This window comes from Adiantum capillus-veneris, chromosome 18, assembly GCF_014529385.1.
Source record: "Adiantum capillus-veneris isolate H3 chromosome 18, ASM1452938v2, whole genome shotgun sequence".
In the NCBI taxonomy this organism is placed as follows: Eukaryota; Viridiplantae; Streptophyta; class Polypodiopsida; order Polypodiales; family Pteridaceae; genus Adiantum; species Adiantum capillus-veneris.
In genome coordinates this window covers 5,462,387-5,474,320 of record NC_140948.1, presented here as the reverse complement: position 1 = coordinate 5,474,320, position 11,934 = coordinate 5,462,387, and positions in this window count along the sequence as shown.

Sequence of the window (11,934 nt, the reverse complement as noted above, 5' to 3'; positions counted from 1 at the left end):
TTACATTCTATAACTTAATTTTAGTCAATATTCAGGAAAGTCTCTTTTATTAAGCGACCGTCGACTGAGTTTCCTTCCCACAAAGAAGCGAACCAAAAATACTAGCATAAATTTAAAATTTGCAGGATTTTTGAACTATTTTCTCACATATTTCACCAGTTTTTCTTCCCTTTACCATGGTTTGCAACTAAGTAGTCTCCATTTTCAACCAGCTCAAGGCTAAGCTGAGGCAATCCTTACTGATTCTACTTAAACTCAACCTAATGATTTTATCGCATTCAAATTATTATAGAAAGCCACCGTGATTCTTTCACTTGTTATTTAAGTGTAGCATTTTCTAATATATAAACCACTTGAGATTATGGTTGGGTTCACGAGAGCCAATAAAGGACATGCAAAAAGGAATATCCCTTCACCATGGAGGCTGTCCATTGACACAAAAGGAAATTACACTTCTTGGGATCCACAAAAGAATTAGCATGCCTTCCCCCCCTCGGAAGAGCAGTTCTATCATCCACTTTTCAACACAAAACATGGATCGGTGTGATTGGATTAAATACAATAGCTACGTACTCAACAACACTACCACCACACTACAGCTCATTGAACATCAAAATTGTACACAATAAATTTTATAGAGCTACCTCCGTCCCTAGAGAGAGACGGAAGAAAGAGTACAAGGTATTTGCCACCGACTCTTGTGAATCTAGCTTGTGTATACATAATGTATGTATAATTAATAATATAATGTATATTTTTATTATTATTTTTTTCATTTTATTTTGTTTTCAAATGATAATGTGTAATGTGTATCTTTCATCTTATTTATTAAGTGGGGTCTTTTCTCATATATAAACTATATGTGATTATATATGTATAATAGATAATCTAATTCTATATTAGAACACGATAAAAATTTCATTTGATTGTAAGCACTCATTTAAACTTACTTTCCATAAATCTCATTCCTTCCTTAACTTAGCAGGACTTTGTGCCTCTTCACCTTGTTTTGCAAAAAGTTACAACCATGGCCATTGGTCCAAACTAGGATACATGGGTGATCAGTGATCACTATCACATATTCTCTAAGGTTATGATGATATTAGACCACATTTACTGTGATTGTGAAGTCTACACACATAGTCTCAAGTAGTATAGTAAACTGTAAAGTTTTTCCTATCAAAATATACTTTCAAGTAGTATAGTAAATTGTAAAGTTTGTCCTATCAAATATACTGATATGCAAGTGTCCAAAAGTTGACCTTTACAAAACCCATACAATGAATGTTTCTAAAGTTATAGTGTACATAATTGATACAAAGTTATGTCCATAAAGGGCAATTCTTTTTCAAAATTCATTTCTAAAAAAAAGACCGTGGGTTCCATTCCGCGAAAGTCATATTCTAGCAAAAATTCTACAAAAAGAGGCCTCTGGTGTTGTTATGACACAACTAACATGTTCTAGGTAGGGTGTGGCTTTCATTTTTTGGAAATGTTGGTCCCTTAAGGCACATGTAGTGCTTGAGGTTCATTGTACATTCTTTGATGAATGTATTACACATCTCATAATTGATAGACTTCAAGAAAATTTGACGTGTTTACAAGCCTCAAGTCACAAGACAATGAGATTTACTTTCCTATTAGTGTGTGACCCGTGTGTTGCTATGGCCTAAAAAAGCATGGCCATTGGGTCACACAGATATACATATTTGTAGGTGTGTGTATATATACACAAGTGAGGAGGGTGTGCTTTAGTCCTTGTAATTACCTCAAGAAGATGGCAATTCCAGCTCTCTTTCTTATTAGATTTTAAAATCAAATTCCTCGATTATCTTTATATCTGTTTAAATTGTTCTTATGAAAATAAAAATTTTCTTCTCTCTCTCTCTCTCTCTCTCTCTCTCTCGTGCACATGTACACACACAAAGTTTTGAATTCAATAGTTGTTGGGTAGATATTTGGATCTCTCTTAGTGAATAATAAAAAAGAAATTATAATAACCTTTGAGTGTGGCAGATTGGTTATCACAGATCTCTCTTAAATACCAGATCTTAAGTTCAAGACTTGTAAGATAGAGCTTTGAGGTCTCTTGATGTGTTCTCTCTCTCTTTCTCTCTCTCTCTCTCTCTCTCTCTCTCTCTCTCTCTCTCTCTCTCTCTCTTTGTGTGTATGTGTGTGTGTGTGCGCGCATATGTGTGTGCGCGCATTGTGCAATGCATGGAAACGTCAAGAGCTCGGATATCCTCAAGCTTTTTAAGATAAAGCATCAAAGTAGATCCACCCAAAAAATTTGAGGAAATGAGTTTCTTTATGGCCTTCAAAAGGAAAAGTAAAGTCACCCTTTAAATGACACATGGATTCCTCCAAGGCTCATCTCTCTCTCTCTCTCTCTCTCTCTCACACACACACACACACACACACACACACACACACATCGGTGCTTCCATGAAAGGGTGTAGCAGATTTTCAACATGTGTACCCTTCCTCTCTTGGCATAGCATGTCCTCAAGGTGGTGAGAGAGTGGTTGCGGATATACTAGGGATTCAACTTTTCTATGTCCATCATGTCCTATTTTGGGGCTATTGAACTTCCCAATGTTTATAATAAACCAGGATTTAGTGTATTTCTACTACTAAAATTGGAAATTCTTCGCTAGATCCCAAGCTTGCCTTGAAGAAAATCAGTAATTTAATCCACTTTTAGTGTAAACCATCAATTCTTTTAATTTTGACCTAAAATCTAAAAAAAATTAAAGTGCCCTTATTTATTTGAAATTTTCTTTGATTAAAATAAATATTTTTGGCAAGCTCTCTCTCTCTCTCTCTCTCTCTCTCTCTCTCTCTCTCTCTCTCTTAGCACGCTCATGTTGTCCCACATTACATGTAGGTGACTCCAATATCATCCAATTTTGGCCCTTTGTGCAAAGCTACAATGTTGGTGCAACCAAAGTGTGTCGAACCTAGCAAAGTGCACAAGCACTGCTTTGTATGCTAATAGGTACATGGCTAAATGCTAAAGCAAATGTGGAAGACCTGGGTAGGCAAGTGGCAGCAAAGATGTATGCTTTATGTGGTTTTCTAAACTAGATGGGTCCGAAAAAAGGCCAGATGGGATGGCAAGTGAAGGAGGTTAACAGGGAACTTTTTTTTCTTGGTGATGGAGAGCTTGAAGTGCTGAGGAAGCTAGTCCATATGGCTCATCAAACAAAGCTACAAAGTGAAAGATATGTCAGTTCAAAGTTGGAGGTGTTTGCAGATCCAACACGGACAGGGCAAGTGATGATAGGCGGTCAAAGCCGGTTTGAAGTGGCGGATGTGTAGAGCTTATGATGTGGATCATGTTGGTCTTTTCAAATTGTCATTTGAAGTCCTAGTTGCCAAGATATGGCCAGTCAAAGTTTCACCGGGGGCTAGTTATATGCAAGTTGGGTTGCCTTGGTCGATGTGCCATCTGAAGTTTTTTCAGCTATGCTAGGATTTGTATATGAAGTATGCAGTATATGAAGGCCACAAGAAGTGACATCATGTCAAACAAAGCCTGGGTTAGGGAGATATTATAGGTTGAACTTGGTAGTTGGCAGCGACTGCAATGGATCTGGTGTTTTTGGGTCAATTTGATTCGCATCATACGAGGCCGTGATGGGGTCAAAATGTAGAGAGAGCAGGTTGTAGCTTGTATTATCATCTTTGAACCTTCCTTGGAAGATTGAAAACTGAAGCATCAAGCAATAGATGCTAAAAACTTGAAGAGGGGAGAAAAAACAACAAAATGTGGAGATTGTTGAAGGATTATGCTTCAATGCTTAAGCTTGCCATCTTCTCCATCTTCATTACTATGCCATTATGTATGCTAGCAAGAAGAGTGAGGAACTAATTCTTTCTCCTATGAAATGTTTCTTCTTCCTCTTCCCTACCCTCATTCCCTACTTGCTCTCTCCACCTTCGAAGGTTTTTGAGATCTTGGGACTGAGGCTTGGGATAGTTAAAGCTTTCTTCAAAGTTTATGTTATGCTTGTGATGCATGAAGCTTTCCATCTTCATTGCATCACCTAGGTCATAAAGAACACAAAGATTGTATTGTAACAAGTCTCTCTTGATGGGAGAAATCATAATACAGATGCCTATTGGAGGGGGGACTGGCTCCACATAAATCCGGTCCTCAACTATCATGTTCTCTAAATTCTCTCTCTTGCAAAAGTATTGTTTATGCCAAGTTAACTAATTGCTATGATTATGATGCTATCTTCAATTATGTCTGCTATGCTCACAAAGTAATTTCTCAAAAGTACTCTCAATAATTTTCGCTACTCTCAAGTTAAATAGGCCAATTCCATTACATTGAAAAGATCAAGATGGTATTTTGGAGCCTTCTTGTGCTCCATATTCAAACAAATGGTTCACAATTCCAAAGAAAAATGGTTTTTATGCTTTATTTAGGATATGCAACTTGTAAATAAGGTGACAATCAGAAATGTGGGTACAAGGCCAGTTGTAGATGAGTTTGCAGAGGCATTCGCAGGAAGGGCAATATATTCTATGGGAGATTTGTACTCAGGGAATGATCAGTTCCAACTAGCAATGGAAAGAAAGGACATGACTACCATGAGAACACCTTTGGGTTTGGTAAGAATGTGTACCTTACCTTAGGGAGCAACTAACTTAGTTGCACATATGATGAATGGTATGAAAAAAGTCCTATGTGACTTCATACCGCAAACTACAATGCCTTTCCTTGATGATGTGCCAATCAAAGGATGTGATGTAAGTGATATAGATGTGTTTTTGGACTTGAGGGGGTGCCGAAAGTATGTAGCAAACCATATCAATGATTGTGATAATATCTTGTCAAGATTGGAAGAAGTGAACCTTACCTTGTCTGGGCAAAAGTCAGTGTTTTGTGTGAACGAAGTTCTTATTGTGGGACATGTGTGTGGGCCGTATGGTAGAAGGCCTTGTCCAGCAAAAATTAATGTGATTCAAAGGATGAAAGAGACATCTATTAATATAACTGAGGTTCGAAGGTTTTTGGGTGCATGTGTTTTTATATTATCTGGATTCCACATTATGCGCATGTGGCAGAACCTTTGTATCAACTTTTGAGAAAGAACCAAAAGTTTCAATGGGAAGAAATGCATACCCATGCCATGAGAAAATTAAAGAAGTTGTTGCTTATGTCTCCAAATTTGATAAAAGCAAACTATGAATGTGGAAGATATGTAAGTGTGACAGTGGATACTAGCCCCACAGGAATTGGATGGGCGAATGGGCAAGATGATGATGATGGCAAGCGATATGTGGAGAGATTTGGAGCAAAATTCATAAGTGCTCGTCAACGCAACTATCCACGGTTAAAAAGAGAGTTATGGGAAGTAGTCACAACTTTTAAATGTAAGAAAGAGTATTTGATAGAAGAGACTGATTGTCTACCCCTTCTTGGAATGATCACAAGTTGCTCAACTCCCGACATTGCTATGTTGAGATGGATTGCCTACATAAACTCCTTAAATCCATAATTTAATCATATTGCAGCGAAAGATAATCTAGTTGCGGATATGCTTTCAAGAGCAAGGTATGAAAATCAAGGAGACATGGTTGTCGAGGGCGATGATGTAGGCACAAGGCTCTATAGTATCTCTCATGCCAAGGGCGATCATGTTTGCCTGTCAAATGCACTTGAGTCATTTACAAAGGATCTATATCAAGGTGACTGGTTGCTCATTGGATGCTATCTGAGCACTTTGACAAGGCAAGAAGGGTGGACTGATCAAGAGTTCAAAAGAATACAAAGAAAAGCCTATTTATACTTTTTGAAAGATGGGTACTTATGGAAGCGTTCGAAACAAAGAAATGGAATGTCGTTGAGAGTTGTGAATGATGAGGACGCTCAAAATGAGCTTATGAAAAAGTTTCATGAGAGTCTTTATGTTGGACATAGAGGTGTATAGGCCACCTTTACTAAAATGAAAGAGAGGTATTGGTGGAAAGGTATGTATAAAGATGTATCTCACTTTGTGGACTCTTGTGAAACCTGTCAAATGTATTCAAATGTACGTCATCGTGATGGATTGCACCCTACTTACCCATTAGCCATGCACCATAAGTGGATAGTAGATCTCGTTACAATGCCATTGGCTTATGGCAAATGAGATACATAGTGCTTGCATGGAAAGATTTAACCAACCAAGTTGAAGGCCGTTCTCTAAGAAAAAAAAGCACAGAAGGGGTATGTAAGTTCCTCTTGGATGATAGTTAGCCGTTATGATTGTGTTGGAAAAATAACAGTGGATAGGCCCGTGAATTGGATGCTGACAAAGCAAGGGAGTTTTTCTCTAGGTTGGGCATTAAACTTGCTCTCACTACTGCATATAATCCTTAGGAAAATGGTAAATCAGAGCGGGGGCATCCTCCTATCATTAAAGCTTTGGCTAAGGCCTACAAAGGTAAAATGGGAGAGTGGCCTAGGTTATTGCCTTATGCTTTATGGGCTAATCGTACAACTCATAGCTCAGTTACTCGTTGTATGCCTTTTGAGTTGATGTATGGTCAAAAACCTATAATGCCAATTGAGGATATAATTCCCACATGGAATGTATTACCTTGGGAAGATGGAATGAGTAGGGAAGACCTTCTTGCTTTATGCATACAACAGTTGCAAAGAAGGCCTCAAGATATTGAGAATGCAGTAGCACGATTGAGAGATTCAAGGTTAAAGAATAAAGACAAATTTTATAAGAGGCATAGGCTCAGACCTAAAGCTATTGAGGAAGGTGATTGGGTGTTGGTGTATGACAGCAGTCTTGACAACCATCATTCAACAATTAGAAAGCTTGCAAAGAGATGGTTTGTTCCTTATGTGGTTCAGCATGTACATGGGAATGCAACCTATACCTTGTATGAATTAGATGGTACAAAAATGAAGATTCCCATCACACGAAAAAGAATCAAGTTATTCAAAAGAAGAGGTGATACAGATTCCTTTGATTCACAGGAAAGTCATAATGAAGGATATGATGAAAATGGTATGGATGTGGATGAAGAAATAGGGGATGATGCGTTAGATTTTGTTGAAAGCGATGATAAAATCGACATGTATGTGGACTTAAATGAAGAATGAACCTGCTGTAAAAAGATATGTGTGGCACACGCCAGAGGATATGCATGTTTAGACGGGGTGGATGTTGTGCCGTGACACGTGCATAATGCGAAAGTAAAAATATCTACCTCACTCTTTATGTTTTTAATATGTGGGACCAAATGCTACAATGACATAGTGTGATATATGCGAAAACGGATTCCATGGTTGCAGGCATGTACAAACCTTGCCAGGCAGGCGAGGCCAGGGACGTGGCAGAGTTTCATGTTTTATGACATTAAAGAATGCTTAATTTGCTTTAGGAATGTACAAATGTCAAGTGTTTCGAAGTGGCACGCTCGTTTTGTCTAGAAAGTTCAATGCGAGCGATCTTGGCCAAAAATAGCAGGTTTCATGCATGGATGTAAAAGACGTGTCCAAAGTGCTTATCAAGTGGGAAAATGAGGTTCAACATGAAATTTGATCTCAATGGATTTTTCCACAAATCTAGGGATTTTTCCAACTGTTTGGGCTTTTTACGGAAAAAGGGGGACATTTTTGGGCTAAAAATGGCCATAAAATGATCAAAAATAGCTCAAAATTCACATCAAAGATGATGCCATCGTTGCTCAATCCAGGGGGTAAGTTTTAGAGCCAAGAATGAGCTCATTTGGGCATATAAGCAAGGAGATACAACCATTCCTTCACATGGTGCTAGTGCAGTCCCGTACTGCTTCCACTACATGGTTGAGACTGTGAGGGTTCCAATTAGGGTTTCCCCTCCTCAAATAACTACTTGGGCTTCTCCAATGAAGTACTGAAGCTTCCATGAAATGGTCGCGATGAGAAATTGAAGCGTCATTTTAGGGTTTTTAACTGGTAATGAGCACTACATCTATGCAATTGGCAGCGAGGCTACACCTAATCTTCACACACAAGAGTTTTGAGTTAGTATTGGTTCTTTTTGAAAGTGGATCTTTCATGGCTGAAGTTTTGTTCTATTTGAGTGTGTTTTTGGCTTCAAATCATCAATGTCTTGCTTGATTTTACTACGAATCCTCACAGTCAGAGGCCCGACGCTTTCCTAGTCGCACTGCGCCCTTCTTGACACCATAACAGTTCTCCTGTCCGACCTCCTTGAGTTCCTCGTTATTGGGTGCTAATGTTGTCATAACTTGCCTCTGAAGTGAGCCCATTAGATGCCACATGATAGAGTGCATCTGCTTCAAATAATCATGAATCCTTATCATCACATAATTTAATGTCATGGAACACCTCATTTCAGCATTGTGGAAATTGGGTCATAGCAACATAGGTCTCATCGAGGGAGTGGACGAGGGAAGGGGTTCCTAATAGATTGAGCTTATTCCCAAATTTCTTCTCTCACTTCCTCATCGTTGCTCATAATAGCGAAATCTTCTATGGCCCATCATCGTCCTAGATCGAAGTACTGTGCATGGGCAATCGCTCACATGCCTTCAAAGGATTTCTTTGTATCTATGCGGATCTAGTCACATATTGCAACTAGTGATGTTCTCCTGGATCGAATCACAAACAAGATGCCCTCGCTTTGAAAACAGCCAAGCGTGTCTGTTGGGCATATCTTGCAGGCTGCAATCAGTGCGTTCCAAGAGACGACATAGCCAAGCACGATGTCTTTTTTCAACAGCCCCTAAATAAGGGCCAAGTCTCGCTGGGCATTTCTGAATTTAAGGGGTTTAAATTGCAGTCGCTACATAAGAGGAAAATCTTGAAAAGCTTACTAAAAGTGTATAAAGAAAAGAACGTGCAAGGAAGCCTAAGAACAAGGTTGAATTTTCATTCGTTAGTAACTTTTGAAGTCGCTAATGAGTACTGCTAGCTATAAGGAATGCCTCAGGACCACGTGGGGTGAAGGGATTCATGATCGGGACGTTCAGGCACGAAATCTAGGGTGATCGCAGCCGTCCATGTTATTTAAAAACTAAACCCGGTCACAAATAAACCCCCACTAGTGCCTGTGTTTTAATAATAAAACTTTGTAAAACAGTCCAAAGTTACAACATGTGCGCGCGGGTGACATGGTTAGCCCATGCGTCTCAATTGGCAACGAGGAAATGGGTTCAAATCGGGTCGACGATGGGTCTATTTTTTCACTAAACCCGGGTCCCATTTTGCCTCGATTCTCGCACGTCTAGGTTTAATTCGCCTTGGCCTTCTCGCGTCCACTTTCGGGCCATCGATCCCTTCACCCCCCCTTAGTAAATGCACGGTGTCACTTAGTGTCAAGGATGAGGAACGTGTTCCCTTCATGCTCCTAAAATCATAAGTCAATTGTGAGACCATAATTTAGCAATTTTAGATAAGTACCTTAGTACTAAGGGGGATCCGGCTCTAGCAATATCAATGTAAATTGTTTTGACCATATTAGCGTCTTGTGTGATGCCACATGCCTTCAAGATGCAAGCGTCGATTATTTCATGTAGAACGTTGTCAGGCTAAAAACAGCCCCGTGCTTCTCGGTCCTACCTTTGTTGGGCAAGTCGTGCGATCAATACATTCCAAGGGACCACATTCTGATGGTGTCGTGATGCTATGCATCCATAAGGAGAATAGTACACACACACACACACACACACACATTTTATGGATGGTATACTTCTTATTTGCTTGGATATATCCTACTGAGGGAAATTGTCAATTGTCATGATTATTGATACGACAAGCACTGTTTTGGTTGATAGTAAATGGCCAACATGGCGGTGGAAAGGATGCTTCGGTTGATATACGCTTGAGGCATTTATTGGACAGGATAGCGTCTTTTACGATATATTGCTAGTAGGATATTGCCGACATGGCAATGGCAGAGGTGTTTAGAGTTTAGCAATGCAGTGCTCGCCAATGCTTTGGCCAATACTTATGCCAACTGAGATGCTCTTACAAAATCATTAAAAGATCTTTTTCTTTCGACGCACCAAAGGGCCCACAAGGGGAGGTGCTTATCCCTTCCAAATATTAGACCATGAAACATGGTCAGGGCAAGGGTTGCGTACCATTAGGCAAGAGCCACACGTAAGCATCACCATGGCCACATAATTGGTTCACCATGTGCTAGGAACGACGGAGAGAACTTGTAGCAACAAGCTAGGAACCTCCTCCTTGGGTGACCCACCCGAGGAGGAGGATGCACTCGATTGTCAAGGGCAAGAGCCCTAGCAATGTGAACACTAGGTGAGCACAAGGTGTTTCTCTCAAGGTGACCCAACGAGGGATTTGAACCCACAACCCATAGGTTGAGAGGTCAAAGTCTTACCATTAGACCAACTCTTTGGGGACAAATCATTAGGGTAAAAGGGCCAATAATGGGATGGGTGCCTCTTGAAGGCCCCGCGGACCCTTAAACTATCAAAAGCAAAACCCAGATTTAGGACACCCAAGCGCATGTGCTTTCACGGCTAGCTCAGTTGGGCACAAGAAATTTTTCACAAATTCTTTTCAATGCAAAGAAGACCAAAGCTAGTGACAGCAAAGTTTGTGCTCATCGTAAAGGTGGTCGAGAAGAGCAAGGGAAGAGAACTAAAGCGGGTAAGGATTTGACGTTCGTGCTTCCTCTCACGACCTAGACAGAGATAAGAGCGCTCAGTGCCTATTACGGCGGTCAATTTTTTTGTATTCAGATTTTAAGTTCATTAAGTATATCAACTTAAGGTTTCCAAGATGCCTTTTGTACCATATTATCTTGTGTTGTGCAACTTTCTCTTTGTGGTTTCCATAGCGAGCAGCCCGATGCTGACCGGGCTCACCTCACGAACATTTTTCCCCCGACAATGAGAAGATCCTCAAGAACTTTTTTTGCTTTCTGAAGTAAACCACATTTGGCATACATTTCAACCAAGGTAGTGCCAATTTGGACATTTTCTTCCAATAGTCTTTGACTTTAATAGAATCATGAATTCTTTTGCCCATATCAATGTCTTCCGTAGTGCCACATGCCTTCAAGATATGTATTGGGAGAGATTCCCTCACTTTACATCTACTGAAAATGTCTCAGCGCTTTTTGGCCCTACCCCTATTGGGAATGTCTTGCAATTAGTGCACTCTAGGATACGATGTTTTGGACAAGTAGCTCCTCAAGCACTTTTTGTGCTCTTTGAAGCACATTGAATTTGGCATACATGTCAATCAAGGCATTACGACTCTGTGTAAGACCTATTGACATATTGACCCTATTCTTTTTCGTTTGTTTGTAACAAATATTAATCATTGCACTCTATAGGATCCAAAAAATGCAGACAATAGCCATTTGCGAGATGAAAGAAGAAGACACACAGGCACAAACCATGTTTTCGGAAATGATGAATTAAGTGCTTTTGGAAAGTGGGCACCTTCCAGCAGATTTTAGAGGATTCATGGTAGATGAAGCTGGGAGAAATTGGAGAGTTGTTGGATCTGTGTTCAACAGAGGGCCTAACAATATTATGGAGGGAAGAGAACGTTCTTGCTTGTTTCATTGGGATAAAAGTTTGCAGATTCACACCATGCAATACGTGCATAAAAATTTCCAAGACGAGCACAAGCGTTTGTGAACTTTGGCAATGTGCAAGGAGCGAGGATGAGAGAACAAGCTTGTATAGGACTATTCGAGCTTGGTGGGCAACTGGTAAAGTATCCTACTATAACTTATCCCAAATTGATTGTTGGCTCAGTTGGTGGCAAGTGTATTACCCTCGCTGGAGAAAGCACTTTGTTGGGGTAAAACTATGTAGAATATGAATTAGTGGCAAGTAAAATTATTTATTTCAATGTATTAACTAGAAAAATTATTTGGGTTGCAGGAAGTAGATGATTTGTCATACATTCCAAGTACAAACCTTGCAGAAACA